Source organism: Giraffa tippelskirchi, chromosome 6, assembly GCF_054371585.1.
Source record: "Giraffa tippelskirchi isolate mGirTip1 chromosome 6, T2T-mGirTip1v1.2.pri, whole genome shotgun sequence".
In the NCBI taxonomy this organism is placed as follows: domain Eukaryota; kingdom Metazoa; phylum Chordata; class Mammalia; order Artiodactyla; family Giraffidae; genus Giraffa; species Giraffa tippelskirchi.
Window position 1 is genome coordinate 147541351 of NC_137280.1, and position 24891 is coordinate 147566241.

Sequence of the window (24891 nt, forward strand, 5' to 3'; positions counted from 1 at the left end):
GCCCTGGAGGAGAAAATGGTAACCCACTCCAGTATTCCTGCTTGGGAAATCTCATGGACAGAAGAGCCTGGTGGGCTACAGTCCATGGGACACAAAGAGTCAGACATGACTGAGCAACTGAGGACACACAAGAATGAAAAGGATCAAACTGTTTCTAAGTAATTGCATTCTAGAACGTACATCAAAAGTATACAAAATACCCAGTACCCACCCAACAGAGTAAAATTCACAATTTCTTGTGATTTTCTTTGTGAGCAAAAATTACAAGCTGTAAAACAAGTCTCGTTAAATTTAAAGTGGTTCGAGTCATGTAAACTGTGTTCTCTAACCAAATGGAATGAATTAGAAATTACTAAGGACAAAAAGCTATCTGGAAAAATCTCCAAACATTTGGAAACTAAATAATACATGTATATATAACCATGAATCAAAGAAAGAATCAAAAGGGAAATTAGAATATAATTTGAACTGAATGAAAGTAAAACCACAACCTTTTAACCTTTGTGGCATACCACTCACGTGTTTCTTAGAAGCCAATTTATAGAAAAAACTACCTATTTTAGGAAAGAAGAAAAGTCTCATATGATCTTATCTTCTATATTAAGAAACTAGAAAAAGAAGAGCAGATAAAACCAAAAAGGAAAATAAAAAAGAAATAGAAAAACAATACAGAAAAATCAATGAAACAAAGCTTTTCTTTGAGATAAAAAAGCAAAGTGCCTCAAAAATGAAAGGCCTCTGCCTAAAATGATTTGGATAAAAGAGAGAAGATACAAATTACCAGTCTCAAGAATGAGAGAGGTGATATCATGACAGATTCTACAAATATTAAATGGATAATAAATAAATATGTGAATTATTTTATGTATAAATTAACAACTTAGATGAACTAGACATATTTCTTAAAAGATGCAGCTACAACGACCACTCAAAAAGAAACCTGAAAATAAAAAGTCATGAGGACGTAATGTATAACAGGTAATATGGTTAAAACTTTATTGCATATTTCAAAGTTGCCAAAAGGGTAGGATCTTAAAAATTCTCTCACAAAACAAATTTTCTATATATATATGGTGAAATAATTTAATGAGACTTACTTGTTGGTTATTTAGCAATATATACAAATATCAAATTATTATATTGTACACCTGAAACTAATATAATAGTGCATGTCAATTATGCCCCAATTTAAAAAGAAAGAAATCAAGTTCTGAATAGATTTATGTCTCTTAAAGGAACTGGATTTGTACCTAAAAATCTTCCTATAAGAAAAACTCCAGGTCGACTAGTTTCACTGGTAAATTCTATTAGATATTTAAGAAAGAAGTAATATTCTTTAACACAAATTTTTCCAGAAAATTTAGGAGGAGGAAATACTTCCAAAGTTTTTTCGCCAAGTTCTGAGTTAACTTACAAAAAAGAAAACCTTACTTAATATCCCTAATGTACACAGGTGCAAATATTTTTAAACAGAATTTTTAGCAAATCAAATCTAATAGTACACAAAGCATAATACAACATTATCAAGTAAGGTTATCACAAGAATATGAGACTGGTTTAATATCTGAAAAGCAGTCAATGCAATTCAACAATCAAGCAAAAAAAAAAAACCCTTAGGATCCTCTCAATTCCAGCAAAAGAAGAAAGAATAAAAAAGCACAAAAGCAATCCATTAGGCATTCCTCATAAAAAAAACCATAGCAAACAACATATGCAAAAGAATTTCCTCAAACTGGTCGAAAGTATTTATGTAAAACTTACACTTAGCAGTATACTTAATATTAGGTGAAAGACTATATTTTCTCCCTAATAACAGAAAAAAACAGGAATTTGTGAGATGTACTGGAGGTTCTAAGCCAGAACCATAAAACAAACAAAAATAAATAAGAGAACTCTAGCTGGGAAAGGAAGTGATAATACTGTCTTTATGTGCAGATGACATTATCATCTGTGAACAATATTCTAAGGGTTCTACAAAATGTACTCAGACTAAGAAATGAAATTGTCAGGAATTCAGGCTACACACCAATACACAAAAAGCAACTGTGTTTCTATATAGTAGCAATTGGAAACTGAAATATAAAAAGCAATACCCTCTAAGTTAGCATCAACATTATGAAATGTTCAAGATTAAATATGACAAAAATGTGAAAAACTTATAATGAAAATGACAAAATATTGGAGAGATGAAGACAAATGAAGAGAGAGAATGCCTTGTTCAATACTCAATATTGACAAACTCAGTACTCCATATTGTTAATATGGTATCATTCCACCAATGCATCTATGTTGTTGTTTCTTGTTGTTTAGTCACTAAGTCTTGTCCAACCCTTTTGCAACCCCATGGACCTGCCAGGCTCCTTTGTCTGTGAGGTTTCCCAGGCAAGAATACTGTAGTGGCTTGCTGTTTCCTTCTCCAGGGGATCTCTCCCACCCAGGGATCGAAACTCCATCTGCATTGGCAGGCAGATTCTTTACTCTTGAGCCACCTGGGAAGCCCAAAATGGATCGATAGATTCAGTTAAATCCCAAGCAAATAGTAGCAGACATTTTGGTAGAAACAGGCACGATGGCTCTAAAACTTATGGAAATGCAAAAATATATAGAGTAGCCAAATGATGTTGGAAGAATTGAAAAAAAAAAATGGATGCATAATCTAACACTACTTGATTTCATGGCTTATTGTAAGCTATAGTAATTGAGATAGTGTAGCCTTAGCATAAAGAGCGACATGTAAGCCAGTGAAAAAGAAAGAGTCCAGAATGAACCCAAATGTATATGGACAATTGATCTTTTATAAAGGATACAGGCACTTCAGTGGAAAAAGAATAGTATTTTCACCAAATGGTGCTAGAACAATTAGATGTTCATATACATCACAAAAATTGATCTTGAACCAGATTTCGTACTATATATAAAAATTAATTCAAAATGATTCATAGACTTAAATATAAGTCCTAAAACTGTAAGACTTCTAAACTAAAATATAGGTGAAAAAACCATATGCCCTAGGCAAAGACATCTTAGATATAATACCACTATCAATAAAATATAAATTAATTGTATTTCAGATTTATTGGTATTCAAAAGACATTCATAGGAGAATAAAAAGACTATCAACTGGTAGAAAATATTTGCAAAGCATAAATGTGATAAAAGACTCAGACTGAAAATATATTACAAACCTTCAAAACTCAGTGATAAGGAAATAATTCAAACACAAAACTGAACAAAATATTTGAGCAGTCACTAAGCCAAAAATGATAAAGGAATGACAAACAGGCACATGAAAAAATGCTCAACATAATTAGAGAACTGCAAATTAAAACCACAATGACAGGCTACTATATACCTTTAGGACAGCTAAAATTAAAAATACTGAATATAACAAGTGTTGACACTAGGTGAAAGAGGTGGGACTTCCCTACACTTCTGGTGTGCGTGTAAAATGGCACAACTATTTTGGAAGCAATTTAGCATTTTTTTAAAAAAAAGTTTATTTATTTTTGTGCTGTGCTGCATCTTTGTTGCTGCCCTGGGCTTTTTCTAGTTGCAGAGAGTGGGGTCTTCTCTTCCATTGTGGTGCTTGGGCTTCTCCTTGGGGTGGCTATTCGTGTTGCAGAGCACAGGCTTTAGGGTGCTCAGTAGTTGTGGAACATGAGCTTAGCTGCTCCACAGGAAATGGAGTCTTCCCAGAGAACGAACTGAACTCATGTCCCCAGCATTGGCAGGTGGATTCTTAACCACCGTACCAGCAGGGAAGTCCTAGCAATTTTTTACATTAAACATACATCTGTTCTATGATTCAGCCATTCTAATCCCAGGTATTAGAAAAGAAAACATAGTCCATATCACGACTTGGTTGGGGATATTAATAGTATCTTTATTTGTAATAGCCAAAATCTAGAAACAACCCAAGTGCCCATCAATAGGTAAATGGATAAACACAAAGATATACTATACAATGGAATATTTCTCAAGAATAAAAAGGAACAAGCAGTCATTCAGCAACATGTCTCATCAAAATAATTATGCTGAGTGATAGAAGCCAGAACCCTGTCCCCAAAAGAAAACCTACTAAATATTATGGGATTCCATTTGTAAAAACTCTCAATAATGCATACTTATCTGTAGTGACAGAAAGCAGACCAGTCATTGTCTGAGGATGCAAGAAAGGTTTAAGCCGGAGGGAGGCACCACAAAGTGACCGAGGAAACTTTGGGGGGAAAATGCAAACAGTCATTATCTAGACTGTGATCTTGATTTCATTGGTCCAAACTTATCAAAATGAACTCTTTAAAGAGGTGTGGTTTGTTGCTGGTTGATTATACCTCCATAAAGCCTTTAACAAAGTTGGAATATTGGCCATTTCATGTGTTCAATCTATACAAACACTTTATTTATTCAGAGATAAATTTTGAAGTGACAGGACAGGATCTATATTTAGGGCATTGCTTTGAAATTACTTTATTATTAAATTCCTTTAATTGCTCTACATGTATTACTGAGTGTCTACTGTGTGTGAGGAATACTACAGTGAAAGCTTTTTGCATGGTTTTCAAATTTTTCTTCATTATTTAGGACTTCCTTTTAAAAACCTAATACAAAAAAATCATTCCAATTAATTTAGCAGTCTTATTGTAAAATTGTCAATTTATGAAGTGAGTAAATAAAATAATTAAAATGATGGCCTTGTAAAGACCAGCTTTTCTTCTACTCTGTCAATATTCTCAGTGCTGCCTTTCTTGATTCAACCACTGTACAAGTTTTTGAAATGTGTAGTTCTATGACAGTGTAGCTACTTAAGACAGTATTTGTGAAACGCCATATGCAACTAAAGTGAAAGTAATCAAGCCAGGTCACTTTGTCCTCTGGATTAACAAACATCATTTAACACAGATTACTTGAGGGCTAGTGCTATTAAACATATCATTAATATTTTAATTTATTTTCAGAAGTGCATATTAATTTTGAAAACTTACTCTTCAACCAAGTTACTGTCAACAATGAAATGACACAATAACAATGAAAGAAACAGGGAGTTATCTAAACTGACCTCTGTGGTTTCAGAAAATTTGATCAACTTAACGTGAATCTTCATTTTCATGGATCCTTAGGAAAGCCATTCATAAGCTTTTGTGCATGCGTGCTAATTCACTTCAGTCGTGTCTGATTCTTTGTGACACTATGGACTGTAGCCTGCCAGGCTCCTCTGTCCATGGGATTCTCCAGGCAAGGATACTGGAGTGGGTTGCTGTGCCTTCCTGCAGGGGATCTTCTTGCCTAGGTATCGAACTTGCATCTCCTTATGTCTCCTGCATTGGCAGGTGGGTTCTTTACCACTAGTGCCAGCTGGGAAGCCCTCATAAGCCTTTGTGTTGTGCTTAGTCATTCAGTTGTAAGCCTTTACATGCTGGTAAAATCACTTAAGGAAACATATTCAAGTTACCCTAATATAAGTCAGCAATTACGGCTGACTAAACTTGATATCAGTCACTTTTGAATGAAGTATTAATCAGATCACTTATAAATATGCAGAAAAAAAAAAGTCATGCTTATTTGACAACCACATGTTTCCATTGAAACTAGTCAACAAAAACTAACTTTATTTCTGTCCCTAAATTGTCTCCCCAGGCTTTCCTGGTGGCTCAGTTGGTAAAGAATTTACCTGCAATACAGGAGACTGCCTGCAGTGCAGGAGACCAGGTTATTATCCCTGGGTCAGGAAGATCCTCTGGAGAAGGAAATGGCACCCACTCCAATATTCTTGCCTGGGAAATCCCAGTCTATGGGGTCACAAGAGTCAGACACAACTTAGCAACTAAGCCACCAACCACAAAATTGTCTACCCAATTTAGAGTGATTCAGAGAATGCAGACAGTATATCTGGATTTTAGTAAGGTTATTGTCAATATTTTTGACTCCATCCATGAATATAAGATGGAGCAATGAGGCATTAGTCAAGGAAGGTACGAGTATACTGAAGAAACAGGACTCGTGATAAAATCAGAAAGTATCTTTATTTTTACCTTTCAAAGGTCCTTTAAACTTACCTAGAGATGGGTAGACATATCCATAAGGCATCCATAAGGAACTGGCTCCAGGACAGCAACACTTTCCTTCAGTTCAGTTTAGTTCAGTTGCTCAGTTGTGTCCAACACTTTGTGACCCTATGGACTGCAGCATGCCAGGCTTCCCTGTCCATCACCAACTCCCAGAGTTTACTCAAACTCCTGTCCATTGAGTTGGTGATGCCATCCAATCATTTCATCCTCTGTTGTCCCCTTCTCCTCCTGCCATCAATCTTTCCCAGCATTAGGATCTTTTCCAAGGAGTCAACTCTTCGCATGTGGTGGCCAAAGTATTGGAGTTTCAGCTTCAACATCAGTCCTTCCAATGAGTATTCAGGGTTGATTTCCTTTAGTATGGACTGGTTTGATCTCCTTGCAGTCCAAGGGACTCTCAAGAGTCTTCTCCAACACCACAGTTCAAAAGCATCAATTCTTTGGGACTCAACTTTCTTTATAGTCCAACTTTCACATACATACATGACTACTGGAAAAACCATAGCTTTAACTAGACAGACCTTTGTCAGCAAAGTAAGGTCTCTGCTTTTTAATATGCTGTTTAGGTTTGGTGTAGCTTTTCTTCCAAGGAGCAAGCATCTTTTAATTCCATGGCTGCAGTCACCAACCGCAGTGATTTTGTAGCCCAAGAAAATAAAGTCTCTCACTGTTTCCATTGCATCCCCATCTATTTGCCATGAGGTGATGGGACCGGATGCCATGATCTTCGTTTTTTTGAATGACGAGTTTTAAGCCAGCTTTTTCACTCTTCTCTTTCACTTTCTTAGTAGCTACCAAAATTCAATGATGTTTAAGTTCCTTATGTAAAATGCTGTAATGTTTGCATATAACCTATGAACTTCCTCCCATATATTAAAATCATCTCTAGATTACTTATTATAGCTAATAAAATGTAAAACCTATGTAAGTAGTTGCCAGCATGTAGCAAGTTTGAATTTTGCTTTTTGGAAATTTTGGAAATTTTTACTGATGTTTTCCATCCGTGGTTAGTTTAGCCCTTGGATTTGGGACCTGCAGATACGGAGGGCCAACTGTACTTCCACTTCCCTAGGTGAAGACTTGAGCAGCTCCCTGACTTTTCTGAACCCTCTTAGCAACCACTTTAAGCTGCAAATACAGACTAGGTTCAGAAATTAAATATGTGTGTATAGTAATAAAATGTCTCTATTTTATTCAAAGTTGTTAAAGTAACCTTCCCTTGCACCCCAACAGGACATTCTAGGTGGGAAACTGAGGAAAGGACATTGTTCTTCTCTCTTACTTCATCTTGCTTACTCCAGTTTTTTGACACCCCAAAAATCAAGAGGAATGATATATAGGAAGGCAGGAAAATTCTTACTTGTCTAGTATATATTAAGATGGTTTCACGTTCTTCAGATCTCACAAATCTTGAAAGATGTGGCCTTCATGAAAGCTTTTGTGGGTTCTCAGTAAGTCTATAATGTAAACTTTAATTTGCATTTCCTGGATAATGTGTGTTGCTTTGCTTGGACCAAAGTCCACTAAGTCTCTGGTTTCCTGGTTTGCTTTAGGTAATGCACTCTACCCAGACTCTTACTGCTGCCTTTCAGGCATTTTCTTGGAAATGTTTTTAAATGGCTCCAATCCTGCCTGTCTCAGGCCCTGATTCCATCTCCCTCTCATTTTCACTCTTCTCCATTGTTTCTGCCTCTCTCTCTCTGGTTGCACACCTGGCCATGGAAAACACACACACATTTTTTGCTCTGACAGGTTATAGGAATGCAAGTTGGCAAATTCTAGATCAATAAAATACTCCCCACACCCAACCCCCATTTTGTTTTGTCACCACCTAGGCAGCCCATTTTCATTCCCCTAGATTTCTTAAGCAAAAGAATCCCTTAACTGCAGTAACTTCCATCAGTCTCAGTCTTGTACAACTAGATCCTGGTATCAGTTCCAATGTGGGGAGGGATCCCACACCAGTTAGCAATCCTCAGGACACCAGCAGGGTATCCAACAATCCAACTCAATTCTGACACTACCCACCTGGAGATACCATCATATTGCGCAGGTTAAGTCCTACAAGACTGCTCCTCACTGCCACCCTACTTCAGAACCAGGTGCAAGCCCATGTTGTGTCCTATACGTCTGGCTGACCGGCTATTAATAAAAGGTTCTTAAGACCCCCCTCCTTGGGTTAAGTTGCTAGACTGGTGGTACGTAGTACTCAGAGAAATACTTACTAGATTATTGGTTTATTATAAAAAGATATAACCCAGAAAGAAGAGGTTTACAAGGCAAGATATGTATTAAGGGGCATGGAGTTTCCATGCCCTGTCTAGATGTACCTCCTCTTGTTCACAAACCTGCAAGATCTTTGAACCCAGTCCTTTTGAGTTTTCATGAAAGCTTCATTACATATTTATGATTGGTTAAATCACTGGCTATTGGCAGTTTTTAAAATTGGCAGTTTTTAGGTTTTAGTTTTTCAAAAAATTTTATAAAATTTTTAAGGTTACTTTCCATTTACAGTTATTACTAACTATTGGCTATATTCCTTCTGTTGTACAACATATCTTACACTCAATAGTTTGGGCTTTCCACTGCTCTACACTGATATCACTCCTCCTCTCCACTGATAATCCCTAGTTTGTTCTCTATAGCTTTGAGTCCACTTCTTTTTGCTATATTCACTAGATTGTTGTATTTTTTTTAGATTCCACATATAAGTGGAATACATATAGTATTTGTCTTTGTCTTTGACTTATTTCATTTAGCATAAGGCTCTCCAGTAAATGGCACAATTTCATTCTTTTCTGGCTGAGCAGTATTCCATTGTGTGTCCACAAAATCTTCTTTATCATTCATCTATTGATGGACACAGATTTCTTCCATAACTTGGCAATTGTAAATAATACTGTTATGAACTTTGGGGTATATGTATCTTTTCAAATTAGTGTTTTTGTTTTTTTTAGATATATACCAAGAAGTGGAATTGCTGAGTCATATGGTAGTTGTATTTCTAGTTTTTTGAGATATCTCCATGCTGATTTTCACAGTGATTGTATCAATGTGCTTTCCCACTAGCAGTATATAGGGTTATCTTTTCTCCACATCTTCACCAGCATTTGTTATTTATCTTCTTATTTTGATAGTCATTCAGACAGGTGTGAAGTGATATCTTATTGTGAGCTATTGGCTATTGATTCAATCTCCAGATACTTTCCCTTCCCCAAAGTTAGGGCTGAGACTGAAAGTTCCAACCCTCTAAAAACATGACTGGTTCTCCTGGCAACAAGCCCCATTGTTAGCTATAGTCCAAAAGTCATCATTGATGTAACAAAAGATACCAAGAAATTCCAAGGATTTTAGGAGCTTTGTGCCAGAAAAGAAACAAAGACCAAGTACGGATTTCTTATTCGGAAACTAGAGATGATTCTGCAAAGACCAAACTGGTCTTATTTGGTCTCATTTCAGAGACCAAATTGCAATATCACTATAACCTTCTCTCTTTTGATTTGTTTCATATCACTCACCACTCAGTTGCTGTAGGGGTGGAATATACAGCACCTTTTCTCGAAGAAATCCTCCTCACATAAATCTGTCATTGTTTTTACTCCTTTTCGTAACTCATTGTAGTTCAAATATTTCTGAGTTAAATCCTTTGACAATTTCAGACTGTGTAATGTTATATCTACTCTGTCTCTGTGTCTCAGTTGAAATTGCCAAATTAATATCCGAATAGAGTATGTGGCTCTGCAAGCCACACATAGAGTGCTAATTAATGGATCCATTTCTATCTGGAGGTGGTCACTAATGGCCTAGCATGGGTAGTTATCCTGCTCAACATTTGAGATAAGTACTGTAGGTGAAGATAGTAAAAGCTTGTTTATCAAAGCTTTAGATCCTAAAGTCACATAGGACAGCTAATTTCTGAAACTAATGAGGTAAAATTTAATAAAAGCAGGAATATAGTCATGCATTTAGGTACAATAAATCACCTTCCCAGGAGTAATTGAAGAGGGGAGATGTCTGATGGCAGTGAGTCAAGATGGCTGAATCCCAGGCAGCTCCATCAAAACAGTTTCTACATTGACAGGCTTCTTTAGGATTATCTCTTGTGTTAGACTTTTTGAGTTGTAATACAAAGAAATCTTTCTTAAAGGGCTTAAGTAAAAGGGAATTTATGTCTGCAATAGTTGAAAAGTCCAAGGAGGGGCTTCCATCTCAACTGGATCTAGATGGTATGAGTGATTTGTTTCTTCCTATTACTTACCTTTTCTCTGTAGTAGACTGTTGCTCAGATAAAATACACATAATATAGCTACCCATGAATCCAACATTGTATCTGTGGGTTAGTGATGCAGATAGATTGTTTTCCCTCAGTAGCTGCAATTTCAGTGCTAAGTTAGCTCAGAAAGACACATCTTGAGTTCATCTCTGAACCAGTTGCTGTGGCCAGTGGTTGGGCTCAACTCCGTCCACTCTACCTCAATCTTTTGAAAACAAGGATGACTTAAAAGAAGCAAGGTTGGGTAGCATCCAAAAGGAAGTCCAGATGTTACCATAAACAGGAGAATAGGAAATAGGTAGGCAAAATGAAACTATCTACTTTATGCGGACAAAAATTTTAAAGAATTTTGACAAACATGGTGAGTTCAATCTACTATAGTGAGAATTAGAAAAACCCTTTAAACCATATCATATTAGAAATTAGTGGAAATTAGTCATGTTTTGCTTGAACAAGAGAAGGGTGAGGCAAAGAGGTAAGCCAGTAAATGAGAGGTTTTTTTGTCTTTTTCTTTTCAAACATCATATGAATCAGCATAAAAAGTAGAGACTAGTCTGTCACTAGAAGGCAAAACTTAGACAAGACACTGGGATTTACAGGAAAGTTTATTTACATATTAATCTTATAAAAATGTGTGATAATGTCAGCCAATTGAAAATAATGTCTCTCACAGGCAATATACTTCCTGTCATTTGTTGTAAGTCCAAGGTTGTAGTAACAAAATCACATTTACTGTTCAAAATGGCACAGCATGAAAGTGCAAGAATGACCAATGACCAAATGTCTAACCTGTCTAGCAGTCAAGGAAATGCTGATTGAAATGATGACATAGCATTTCACAACCAAACTGGAAAATGAGCAGTGTCTACAGTAGTGAATTACCTTGTGTTGGCAAAGATGTGAATAAACAGGCTTCCCCCCTAGTGCAAAAATCTTGTAAATTGTTACAGCCTTAGAAATGAGGAATGGGAAGAGGGTGTGGGTGTGCACAAGCATGCCAAATCACTTCAGTTGTGTCCTTCTCTTTGTGACCTGTGGACTGTAGCCCGCCAGGCTCTTCTGTCCATGGGAGTCTCCAGGCAAGAATACTGGAGTGGGTTGCCAGGATCGAACCCACGTTTCCTGTGTCTCCTACATCGCAGGCGGATTTTTTCTTACCATTGAGCCACCGGGAAAGTCCTGGGAAGAGGGTAGACATATCAAAAGATGTAAACATGTACATACATTTTATCTAGAAATTTCTCTTCTAGAAAGAACTTCAAGAAAATTCACCAGTGTGCTCAAAAATGAATATATAAAACTGTTTATTATACTATTATTATCATAACAAGAGGAGAAATAATCTACATGTTTAACAAGGGATTGATTAAATTAAGTATGTTACATGTATAGACTGGAATTTTTTCACTTAAAAACTGACATACATATGTATATTTATGGCTATGGGAGATTATTAGTTAAATGAACAAATTAGATTTTGACTGTGTGTGCACAGAGGCATCAAATTATTATTTACCCTACAACAGTAGTAGAATCAATACCAATATGTTATCAATATTTATCTCTAGATGGTGGGTTACAACTGCTCTTGCTATTTATTTATGCTTTTCTGTGTTTTTCAAATGTTCCATCAATGAATTGCTTTTTCAATCAAGAAAAACAGTAAATTCTGTAAAAATGTAAAAAATAAAAAAAGGCACAGCATGAAAATGAATTGGACCACTCTGCCTGCCCAACTTTGCCTCTTATAGCTACATGGAAGAACATTGATAATGTTACTTTCAAGTGGAGGAATACATATTTTCTCACAAATGTTATTTTTGCATCATATTCTATACATTGTTCAAACTTTCAATATTTTCTACTCTGTAAAAAAAGTCAAGTGGGCTTTAGAAAGCATCACTACGAAAAAAGCTAGCAGAGGTGATGGAATTCCAGTTGAGCTATTTCAAATCCTCAAAGGTGATACTGTGAAAGTGCTGCACTCAATATGCCAGCAAATTTGGAAAACTCAGCAGTGGCCACAGGACTGGAAAAGGTCAGTTTTCATTCCAATCCCAAAGAAAGGCAATGCCAAAGAGTGCTCAAACTACCGCACAATTGCACTCATCTCACATGCTAGTAAAGTAATGCTCAAAATTCTCCAAGCCAGGCAATACGTGAACCGTGAACTTCCAGATGTTCAAGCTGGTTTTAGAAAAGGCAGAGGAACCAGAGATCAAATTGCCAATATCCGATGGATCATACAAAAAGCAAGAGAGTTCCAGAAAAACATCTATTTCTGCTTTATTGACTATGCCAAAGCCTTTGACTGTGTGGATCACAATAAACTGTGGAAAATTCTGAAAGAGATGGGAATACCAGACCATCTGACCTGTCTCTTGAGAAACCTGTATGCAGGTCAGGAAGCAACAGTTAGAACTGGACATGGAACAACAGACTGGTTCCAAATAGGAAAAGGAGTACCTCAAGACTGTATATTGTCACCCTGCTTATTTAACTTATATGCAAAGTACATCATGAGACACGCTGGGCTGGAAGAAACACAAGCTGGAATCAAGATTGCTGGGAGAAATATCAATAACCTCAGATGTGCAGATGACACCACCCTTATGGCAGAAAGGGAAGAAGAACTAAAGAGCCTCTTGATGAAGGTGAAAGAGGAGAGTGAAAAAGTTGGCTTAAAGCTCAACATTCAGAAAACTAAGATCATGGCATCTGGTCCCATCACTTCATGGGAAATAGATGGGGAAACAGTGGGAACAGTGTCAGACTTTTTCTGGGGGGCTCCAAAATCACTGCAGATGGTGATTGCAGCCATGAAATTAAAAGACGCTTACTCCTTGGAAGGAAGGTTATGGACAACCTAGATAGCATATTTAAAAGCAGAGACATTACTTTGCCAACCAAAGTCCGTCTAGTCAAGGCTATGGTTTTTCCAGTGGTCATGTATGGATGTGAGAGTTGGACGGTGAAGAAAGCTGAGCGCCGAAGAATTGATGCTTTTGAACTGTGGTGTTGGAGAAGACTCTTGAGAGTCCCTTGGACTGCAAGGAGATCCAATCAATCCATCCTAAAAGAGATCAATCCTGGGTGTTCATTGGAAGGTCTGATGTTGAAGCTGAATCTGCAATACTTTGGCCACCTCATGCGAAGGGTTGACTCATTGGAAAAGACCCCAATGCTGGGTAGGATTGGGGGTGGAAGGAGAAGGGGATGACAGAGGATGAGATGGTTGGATGGCATAACCGACTTGATGGACACGGGTTTGGGTGGACTCTGGGAGTTGGTGATGGACAGAGAGGCCTGGCGTGCTGCAATTCATGGGGTCGCAAAGAGTCGGACACGACTGAGTGACTGAAGTGAACTGAACTGAAAAAAAGTTATTAATACCAATTGAGACTTTGATTTAGTGAGGCTCAGTTTTCTTTATTTCACTATTTGATAGTTGCATTTTTTCTATTTATTCAGAAAACAAACAAAAATTCAAGGAGGCAAATTAAATAATGAGCTTTCTGTGCACTATTGGTAATTAATTTGCTAAGCAGAATTTGAGTGGGATGAACTATTCTCACCCCATTCAGTAGGCATGACTAATGTTTACTTATTATTAGCCTCTCTGTTGTTCTAATTATCTATTTATGGCTCATCATTCACTTATTTGACTTGTGGAGGAGTTTTGAGTGTAGGAGGCTTGGAATGGGTCAGCAAATTAAAATTTAGTATTCTTTAAGAATCTTAAAAATTAAAAGGAATCTTGTTTGTTTGCATGTCTAGAATTTTACAACAATAGAAAACATTAGAGGTTGAACATTTTGCATTATTTTTCTGTGACATATCTAAGAGGAATAAATTATCTTTAAGTCTCAGCATACATACACACAAACACAGATATATGCATACTTTTTAAAGTTGCAGAAAGGAGTAATTTAATAAAAATAAATAGGGGAAGGCTAGGGGAAAGAAAGAATGTGAGGCTTTCATCTGGACTAAACTGTAAGTCATCAGGATCTGTGCCATTCAAGAGGAATATATTTCTTTATGTGTATATGTATAGTTATGTGTGTTTGTATGTCTGCATATATACATTTATAAATATATTAATATACATATTTTCCAAATATAGACAATAATCTCAGAGGAAACTGAAACTGATATGTATACCGAGGAGTATAATAGATATGCTGCTAACAACATCTAACACATTCATAATTCCATCCATTGTTGTTGTTCAGTCACTAAGTCATGTCCAACTGTTTACAACCCCACGGATTATAGGACACCAGGCTTCCCTGTCCTTCACCGTCTCTTGGAGTTTGCTCAATCTCATGTCAATTGAGTTGGTGATGCCATCCAACCATCTCATCCTCTGTTTGCCCCCTTCTTCTCCTGTCCTCAATCTTTCCCAGTATCAGGGTCTTTTTCAATGATTTGGCTCTTTGCATCAGGTGGCCAAAGTATTGGAGCTTCAGCTTCAGCATCAGTCCTTCCAGTGAATATTCAGGATTGATTTCCTTTAGGATTGTCTGGTTTAATCTCCTTGTAGTCTAAAGGACTCTCAAGAATCTCCAGCACCACAATTCAAAAGCTTCCCATCCATGCAGACATGTTTTTTTTTTTTTTACTATATAAACCTCATTTTATGTGCTATACCTAGGGGATCTAAGAATAGGTACCACTCCCCAAAAAAGAATAGCTTGCTTGTGACCTTTGACAAGTGTGTTAATCACTGAGTTGTGTCTGACTCCTTGTGACCCCATGGACTGTAGCCCACCAGGCTCCTCTGTTCATGGAATTCTCCAGGCAAGCATACTGGAGTGGGTTGCCATTTCCTTCTCCAGGGTATCTTTCCCACCCAGGGATCAAACCTGGCTCTGTCTCATTGCAGGCAGATTCTTTACCGATTCACCAGGGATGCCCCTTATCATGAATTAGCCCAAATATATTTGGCCCATCAGATTTTCTCTCTTGGAAATTTGAAATAGAATGAAAAAATTAAGAAGAAAGAATGACTATTATGCACTGCATAGTTGTTGTTTAGTCACTAAGCCACGTCCAACTCTTTGGGACCCCGTAGACTGTAACCTGGCAGGCTCCTCTGTCCATGGGATTTCCCAGGCAAGAACTGGAATGGGTTGCCATTTTCTTTTCCAGGGGATCATCCTGACCCAGGGATTTAGCCTGTGTCTCCTGCATTGCAGGCTGATTCTTCAGAACTGAGTCACCAGGGAGCCTTATATCCCCCCAAATTCATATGCAGAAACCCCAACCCTGCATGAAATGATATTAAGAGGTATAGTATTTGGGAGGTAATTAGAATAAGATCAGATCTTAAGAGCAGAGCCTCCATGATGGGATGAATACCCTTTTAAAAAGAGAAGACGAGATCTCGCCCTCTATTTTCTGCTAGTAAGGCTACAGGGACCACATGGTTATCTGCAAACTCAGAAGCAGACCTTCAGTAGACACCAGGTCTGCTGGCACATCAATCTTGGACTTCCTAGCCTTTAGAACTATGAGAAATAAATGTCTAGTGTTCACATCACCCAGTCTCTAGTATTCTGTTATAGCAGCCTGAGCTGAGATAATGACTAAGGCAAATCAGCTGAAATTCAAAATAAGTTTACAGATAAAAGAGTAAGAATCAGGCATCTCTAGTGAGAGTCAAAATGTTTAGAATGACACCCTGAAAAAAGATAGATGGTGGGGGTGGGGGATGTCATCCCTGGAATTATCTCAGATTGGATCTGCATTCAAATTCTTGCTCAGGTGAATGTCCACCATTCTCTCCTTTTTTCTTTCCTTGTCGTATCATTTACCTTAAATGCCTCATTCTTGAAACTCAAAAATATATATTTTTAATCAGGAGTCGGTATAAATAAGTGATTAAGAGGGAAAAAAATATATTACTGTGTGACCTCTAGCAGGATGCTTAAAGGTGGGACTTTCCTGGTGGTCAAGTGATTAAGACTGCAGTTCCACTGCAGGGGGTGCTGCTTTGATCCCCGGTTGGGGAACTAAGATCCATCATGTGGTGTGGCAAAGAAAAACAAAGTTGCTTAAAGGTCAGTGGCTCAGTTTCTCTTTCATTTCTTTTAAAGTCAACTTTATTGAGCTATAATTTATGTAAAATAAAATATACTCATTTTTAATGCACAGTTACATGAGTTTGAAGAAGTCTGTGCTTCTGTGTATATCTCCATTGTAGCCACCACCAGAATCAACTCTTAGAAGAGTTCCTTCCTCCTGTTCTGTAGCTGGTGTCTCCTTGTCACCCCATACACACAGAAACCCTGACCTCAGGCCAAAATCCATCTTTGTTTTTCCTGTCAATTATAATTATTTTCATTTTTCTAGCATTGTATGTAAGTTCAGTCTTAAAGAATTTTACAAATTTATGCTTGTTGTACCTATTAATAGTATGTTTCTTTTTATAGCTGGGAAGTATTCCACTGTGTAAATATACCACATTTGCTTAGTTAGTCATGTGTTGATGGAAATTTTTTTCCTGTTTTTTTTTTTCATTATGCATAAGTGCTGCTATGGATATTTGTGTGCAAGTTTTTTTGTGTGTGGACTTTTTTGTTTCACTTCTTTTTTGTGTTACATTGAGGACTGACATTCTTGGCTCAGGCATGTTTCATTTTACTAGAAACCGCTAACCAACTCTCTAAAATGGCAAAGTATGAATTCCAGTTATATACATCTTCACCAAAACTTAGTAGTGTAACATCAGTCCTTTGCATTTAACCATTCTAGTTGGGGTGTACTAAACTCATTAAGGGTTTACTTTGCACTTCCCTAACAGTTAATGACATTGAGTATTTTTCATGTGCATGTGGGCCATTTGTATATCTTCTTAGGTTAAGTATTATTTAACTGCCCCTTTTACAATCAAATTATTATTCTTATAATTATAGAGTTGTACAATAAATATTCTGAATCTGTCTTTATTATATCTAAGTATCTTCTCACATTGTGACTTTCTTTGTCATTTTTAAAATAATAGTGTCATTTTAATGGCAGAACTTTTCATTTTTATAAAGTCTAATTGTAAAATTTTTATTTCATAATTTCTGCTCTTTGATCCTATACAGTAACTCTTTGTCTAACCCCAAGATTTCCTCTTGTCTTGTTGAAAAGACTATCCTTTCACCATCCACCTGCCAGTGCAGGAAACTCAAGAAACTTTGTTTAAAATCAATTAACCGTTATGTACAAAACTATTACTTAAGTCTTTATTCAGTTATGTAATCTTTATACCTATACTTACATCAGTACCACACTATCTTGATTAATGTAGCGTTGTTATAAGTCTTCAAATAGGTAGTGTTCATCTCTGAACTCTGTTTTTCTTTTGATAGATCATTTCGGTTGTTTTAGATCCCTTGCATTTCCATATATATTTAAGAATAAGCTTGTTTCTTTCTCAAAAATTCAGCTGTAGTTCTAATGGAAAATATGCTCAGTCTATGGATCTATTGGGTTTCCCTGGTGATTTGGCAGTAAAGAATCTGCCTGCAATGCAGGAGATGCAGGAGATGAGGGTTCGATCCCTGAGTGGGAAAGATCCCCTGGAGAAGGAAATGACAACCCACTCCGATATTCTTGCCTGTAGAATTCCATGGACAGAGGAGCTTGGTGGTTTACAGTCCATAGGGTCGCAAAGAGTCAGTCATGACTGAGGCGACTGAGCACTCACATGGGTCTATTAGGGACAAGCAGAATTTTAACAATATTGTGTCTTCCAAGCAATGAACCTGAAACTAATCTTTGATTTTGCTCAGCAATGTTTTTCAGTTTTTAGTGTGCATGTACTGCATGTTTTGTTAAATTTATTCCTAAGTATTTCAAGTTTTTGATGCTATATTAAAGTATATAGATTAGGTAAATATGTGTATGTATATGTACAAACACATATACTTTGGGCTTGCCATGTGGCTTAGTGGTAAAGAATCCACGTGCCAATGCAGGAGACAAGGGTTTTATCCCTGGGTCAGGAAGATCCCCTGGAGGAGGAAATGGGAACTCCAGTATTTCACCAGGAAAATTCTATGGACAGAGGAACCTGATGGGCTACAGTCCATGGAGTCGCAAAGAGTCAGACACAACTGAGCACACATGTACAAATACACTTTAGTGTTTACAATTTTTCATTGGTAGTATTTGGAAATGCAGTTTACATTGGTATACTTACTTGTATTCTTTACTATTACTCATTCACTTATTAGTTCTGATATGTTTTTATTTTTTTAATTCCTTAGAATGCTCTATATACATTACCATATTGAGTGATAATAAAGATAAATTTTCTTCTTTCTAACCTCATTGCCTTTTATTTCTTTTTCTTATCTTATTGTAGAGGTAGACATCCAATACAAAGGTGAAGAAAAAGGAAGGAGTAGAAAATGTTAATTATCATAAATGGATGTTGAATATTTTAAGCTTTTTCTGCATTTATTAAGATGATAATATGACTCTTCCCCTGAATTATGTTAATATGTTAAATTCTTTTTCAAAAATTAACTCAAACTTTAATTCCTGGGTTAAAATTCTCTTGGACATAAATATATTATCCTTTTAATATATTGCAGAATTTTATTTGCAATATTCTGTTAAAGACATTTTTATTTTAACTCATGAGAGATATTTGTTTGCCCTCTTCTTTTATATGACACCTTTTTCTGGTTTTTGGCATCAATTCTGACTCCTTAAAGTTAATTGGGCAGTGTTTTCCTTTAACTCTATTTGCTGAAAAGGCTTAAGAAGTTTTGGTGTCAATTGATGTCATTTTTTTCTTGAAAGTTGAATTGACAAGTATAGTCATCTGGGCCTAGAGTGTTTTGTTCTGTTTGTGGGAAGGACTTTTATTGTAAAATCAATTTCCTCAATTGACATATGACTATTAAGATTTTCTTATTTCCTGTCTTTTCTTCTGCCAGTTTTAGTTGTGTGCTTCTACTTTTTAATTAGTAAAAGCATACTAATAGTAAACCCCTCATTAAGCTGATATGAAGACTACATGAGTTCATATATTATAAATACTTATAGCAAGATCTGATGTTGGGTAAATACACCCACAGATAACAGTTAGTTATTAGAATATAAGAATTATTTTTATGCAGTTAAGTGAGATCAAAAGCACACATAGTCTGTTATTCTGGTAAAATCCCGAGACTTAATAATTATAATGCAAAATAGCAGTTATTTAAATCTACTTGGCTTGTGATATGTCCCTACCTCATCAACACATTGGGTTTCCAATAATCCCAATAGAATTTCAATTAAGCTGTTAGAAAAATTAGAAATTGAATTCTTAGATACCATCTCAAATAAATAAATTGAATGTTTGGAAGTATTGTATAAGTAGAGTTTTAATATGTCCTTTATATTTCCTATTTTTAATTTTTTTAAAAAGAAAGGCTATTACTGAGTCTCGAAGTTTCACATATGATATTAAGACATAGGACAATGAGCTATAGAAATTATATACCAAATGTTTATTAACAGTACTTTATTCATAGAATTGAGAATGCTTTTGGTTACTAACAGAAAAGTATATCAGGGTGTCTTAAAAAAATGTAACATGTTGGTGCATATATCTAGAAATGTAGAGTTACTGCTGGTTTCAGAATTGATTAATTCAAATGTTCTTTGATTTCTTCAAATACCCAATATTTCTCTCTTTCTCTTAATTGTCATATTCATCTTTAAACCATATCCTAAATCCTTTCTTCCACATTGAACAGTTCTTCTTCCCTTCAATCTGATTGGGTCAGGGTTAAAAATATATATTATCCTTGAGCCAGTAACTGCCACCAAATGAATATGCTGCCCTGAATGGCTCAGACCTCTGTTCCTTAACAACCTCTTGCAGGCATGATGTTATCACTATGATTGGCTTAGAATAAACAGGCTTAGAATAAACTCCCTGCTGGAGTTGGAATCAATTACCTCAGTTACATTGCAGCTATCCACTAGAATAATGATGGAATAGATGTTGTGGTAACACTTAAAATGTTCATTGTCCTTTTTCCTACTATGGCAGACACTCTATTTCCATTGTTTTCTTCTTCCTTAATGATAATCCAGTTTTTAGAATACTCAGATTTTTAGCCATGTACATGGTCATTTCACATACTCTATTTTTTCAGACCAGCATGCAGTCAGCTCCATCCATATGGTTAATTTCTGGTCAAAGAAATGTCATGTGCAATTTCCAGAACGTGTCTTTAAATAGAAAGCGTGTTCTCGTCATCTTTCTCTCTTCCTGAAGTTTGAGTATCAATTTGATGGCCATAGCTTGAATAACCATCTGGACCGTGTTGAGGATGACTGAGTAATGAGGAGCCCAGATCCTTGTTGATCCTGGAGCTCAAATCTAACCCTGGATTATTAAGCTCCAGAATTTATTGTCATGAGGGATAGAAATGAATTTATGTTTATTTAGCTCTTAATTTATTTCAGGTGTTTGGCATTTATAGATAAATCTAATCTAAACTTATACTTAATTGATTTTCCAGAAACTAATGTCTGGGTTATATTATTGTTTTTTAGAAGACTCATCCTAATAGTATTAACTGATTGGGACCAACATCTAGGGGTATGCAACCCAAAGCTCTATATCCACAGTTCCCTGTAGCTTTTTTAATATGAAAAAAATTCTCTAACTTTCCTTAAGCAAGCACCTGCAGGTTATTAGCTAATAAATCTTTCCTGAATGCAGGATATATGTTAGCTATCTTCATTTATACATTGATACTTGCAAAAAGTACAAAACATACGTGATATAAGTAAGATCTTTTTCTGTTATCAAGCTGAGTATTAGCTAGACATCAGTGTGTCCCATTTATTTGCTCGGTTCATCCTTCGGCACTTACATTCTTCCAGACTCCTTCATCAAGTTCACTTTAGTTTATCTCAGTTTCTATTGTTGGCACCTCTGAGATGCTGATGCTTTTTGTTTGTTTGCTCATATCCCCCTCACCACTCAGTCCCTCTGGGAATACTCAGACTAGAGAAATCCATCTTCCACTACCATGAAAACATTTATTTGGGGGCCAAACAGAGCTGATCTTTATCTTTGTCTTCAAAAGTTAGAAAATTCAGTTGCTTCGGCAACAACTCGAATATTAGCTAGGTTCTCTAAGTTTAACATAATAGAAAACTCTCTAAAACGCTTTTGTTAAAGATGTTCAGACAGTTAATAACAGAACTTCTATCCACAGAAAACAAGGTCCCCTACAGGGGAAGCCAAGTCCTAACCAAACTTTATGATGCAGGTTCCTAGGAGGGAGGGCGACTGGAATGCGGTTCACCTTTCAGCCTGACTGCCTGGCTGCCTGCGGAGTTGCAGTGCAGAGTATCATTGCAGCGCTTTTTCAGGGAGTAATGTGCTGCACTGGTTCGGGGCTTTGTCTTTATTCACAACACATTCATGTGTCTCAGCTGGGGGGGAGGAATGCACAGTTGCCTGCCAGCCTGTCCTCTTAGACTGTCAGCGGAATAAGCGGAATGGTAACTCTCCATTAGAGAGACAGAAAGAGAGAGAGAAGGAGGCACATTGAGATACAGAGGAAGAAAAACCACGCATAAGGGAGGGGGAAGGAAGGGGGGTGGAAAGGATGCTCTCCAGCACACTCATATGTTAGGTCTCTGTGCAAAGGCGGAAGGCTGCAGGAGCGGCAACAGCAAGCTTTTGGGCAGTCGTCAGGACGACTTTGAAGAGGCAATATATTACTTATGCATAGAGCACTCTAGCTCTGCTAAAACTGGGAGTGCAAACACCCCCTTGTTTTCTATTTTAGAGACTTGCATCTTTTCCACACTCAACACTATCAAGACACTCTGCTACTACAGGTAAGATGCAGTTAAGATTTGTCTACTAGTGACATCATTGTAGTTTCACACACTTGAATCATGACTACTTTTTAATATAATGCCTTGTATGTGTTGAAGTGCTCTGTTTCTTGATTAGTAGTCTACCTTCAAGTAAATAATATTATTTAAAAAAACATAATTAAATGAAGGAATCACCAAATCTCACCTAAAAGGAATGTATGTGATTGTTTGCATTTCCATGAGCTCTGAGTTCATAGTTGGAACTTAATTTCAAACTGTCATCTGAGATGCAATTCATAGTATATACTATTTCTAAATGTACCAAATTATTCACTATCATTTGTAAATGCTACAATCCCTCCCTGGTAACAGCAGTGTGATGTACATATATGTTTTGTGCTATTTGTTAAACTTTCATAGTTTAGAGGAACCAATGATGAGGCTTATAACTGCTAGAGTTTGATCACATTATTATAATGTGGGGGTAATGTACTCATTCAGAAACATGTGCTATGATAGTCATACCAGGAAAGTGTTATCATAAGAGTATATGTATATAATTGCAGCACAAACATGTGAAATGTATGTAATTTTAAGAGAAGATGCAAGGATATTGATAATTCATACACTGTATGATATCACTGAGTCTCAAATTTGTTTTTTTTAATTAAAATTTACCTTTGTTTTCATAACTCTGCTGGTTTTACCCATTATTATTATTATTATTGTAAGATGAGCTCTTAGGTGAGGTCATTCAGTATGCTGATGTTGCTGAGAAAACTATAACCACAGAAATGTATTAAGAACCTGTTAGGAGTCTATAGAGAATATAGGAGTAATATTGTCAACAGGTTTGTAAAATTTTGCTCTGCTGAGTTTTGACAAGAGCATCCTGTAGTGTTAGTTACTGGTAACTTACATTACATTTTGCTGTTCCACTCAGGGTGCCAATAACTTGGAAATATAATTGCATTGCTCTATGTGATCCTAGTTAAAAGCACTAGACAATTTTAATTATAAAGCCATTATTTTCCTTGACCTTTTAACTTAAATTAACCTCAGTTAATGTATATAGATTCTGTCCTTGTGTGTCTATAATGTTCTTTCTATTAACCGTATTTTATATGAGTTTCTCCTAATCAAATTCTCTCACATGAAGTATTTAAATGCTAGTAATCTAGAATCATTAAAATGACACTTGGTAATTAATGGCTTTAACTCTTACATACAATAAAATATGTAGTATAAGATTAAAGCAAATCCTAGAGAAGCACATGTTTAACGTAAAGTATTGTGAAAATAGAAGCATTTGCATGCAAAAATACATAATTCATTGGAAGACTTGTGATTCTTGTTCCTGTGCATGACTTATTTCATTTTCCAATTTCACTTACAAAAGGTTTAAATCTCTGGGGAGTATATATAAAATATTCAATTGACTGAGAATGAAAATTAAAGGAGGAAAGAATTATTACTGCAGTGACTTTTTAGGACTTGGGAAGTTGGTAACTGGCATGAATGTAAAGAATTCATGCTAGAGTTTTTCCTAGGGTGCACTAAAAAAATCATGAAGTATTGAAATATGTGTCAATATGTGAAACTGTTCAGAAGAAAAATGTGAATGATGAAAAGAGTAGAAAGGTTTATACTCTTTAATGAGTAGAATATCTTCAGTAAACATAGAGTAAACTCAATAGTCTTTCTTTTATGACTGGCAAGAAAAATGAGGTATCAAGAATACCATTTCTCAGGCATGAATGAATCCCAGTGGCCAAAAATCTGGTTGCAAAAAACTGTTCCTTTTACTTAATTACCATATTTGAATATATAGTTACTAAAATTGTACCTTGCCTGAAAGATATTTTGGAGTTAAAAAGTTAGAAAAGTTACTTTTAAGCTATTTAGATTTCTAAAAGCATATAGATGTTTTATATACTTTTTGATTCACATAACTTATAATGACTTTTTCTTTCTTTCTAGGAAATACATATATTCAAACAAATGGTGTATGTACTTTGGTTTTGAAACTTTATAATATTAGTTTTAAGATTACTTATCCCAAATTATTCAGTCCAGTTATCTCCTTCCCCAGAAAGAGACATGTTCTAGATTTCCTTCTGCAATATACATTAAATACAATGTAAATACCACTGTATTTACATACATCACGGCAATATGCATAATTCCATGATTTATGGACTCTCAACATCCTACTCATTTTGTCTTCATCTCCCCAAACTCTGGTTTTGCTAGTGGCATAAGAACTTTTTTAATGTCTGATAAAAGAGTAAGTTCATGATTAAGGTAATTTCCAAGGTCTTGGTCTTTTAAACTATTTCAGAAAGAAACTTTTTAATTTTAAGGAATATTCATTATTAATAATACCTTTAAGTAGTTATCCCAAAATCACCCAAAATATATTGGTAGAAATATGTCCCTTCTTTCAGTTTCTTTATAGTTTCAACTAATTGAGAAAGTTTGGAAAAGTTTCCTTTTGATATCACTTTATGTTTACCTAGATCACAAGTTGGAAGTTAATCTGGATGATTAATAATATGAGATTAGGTGATAAAGATATTAGTACACTTTCTGTGATATTTATGGAATCTTAGTGTGGCATGAATGTGAGGCTTCCTAGGTGGCTTGGTGGTAAAGGATTCACCTGCCAGGGTGGGAGACGTGGGTTTGATCCCTGGGTTGGGAAGATACCCT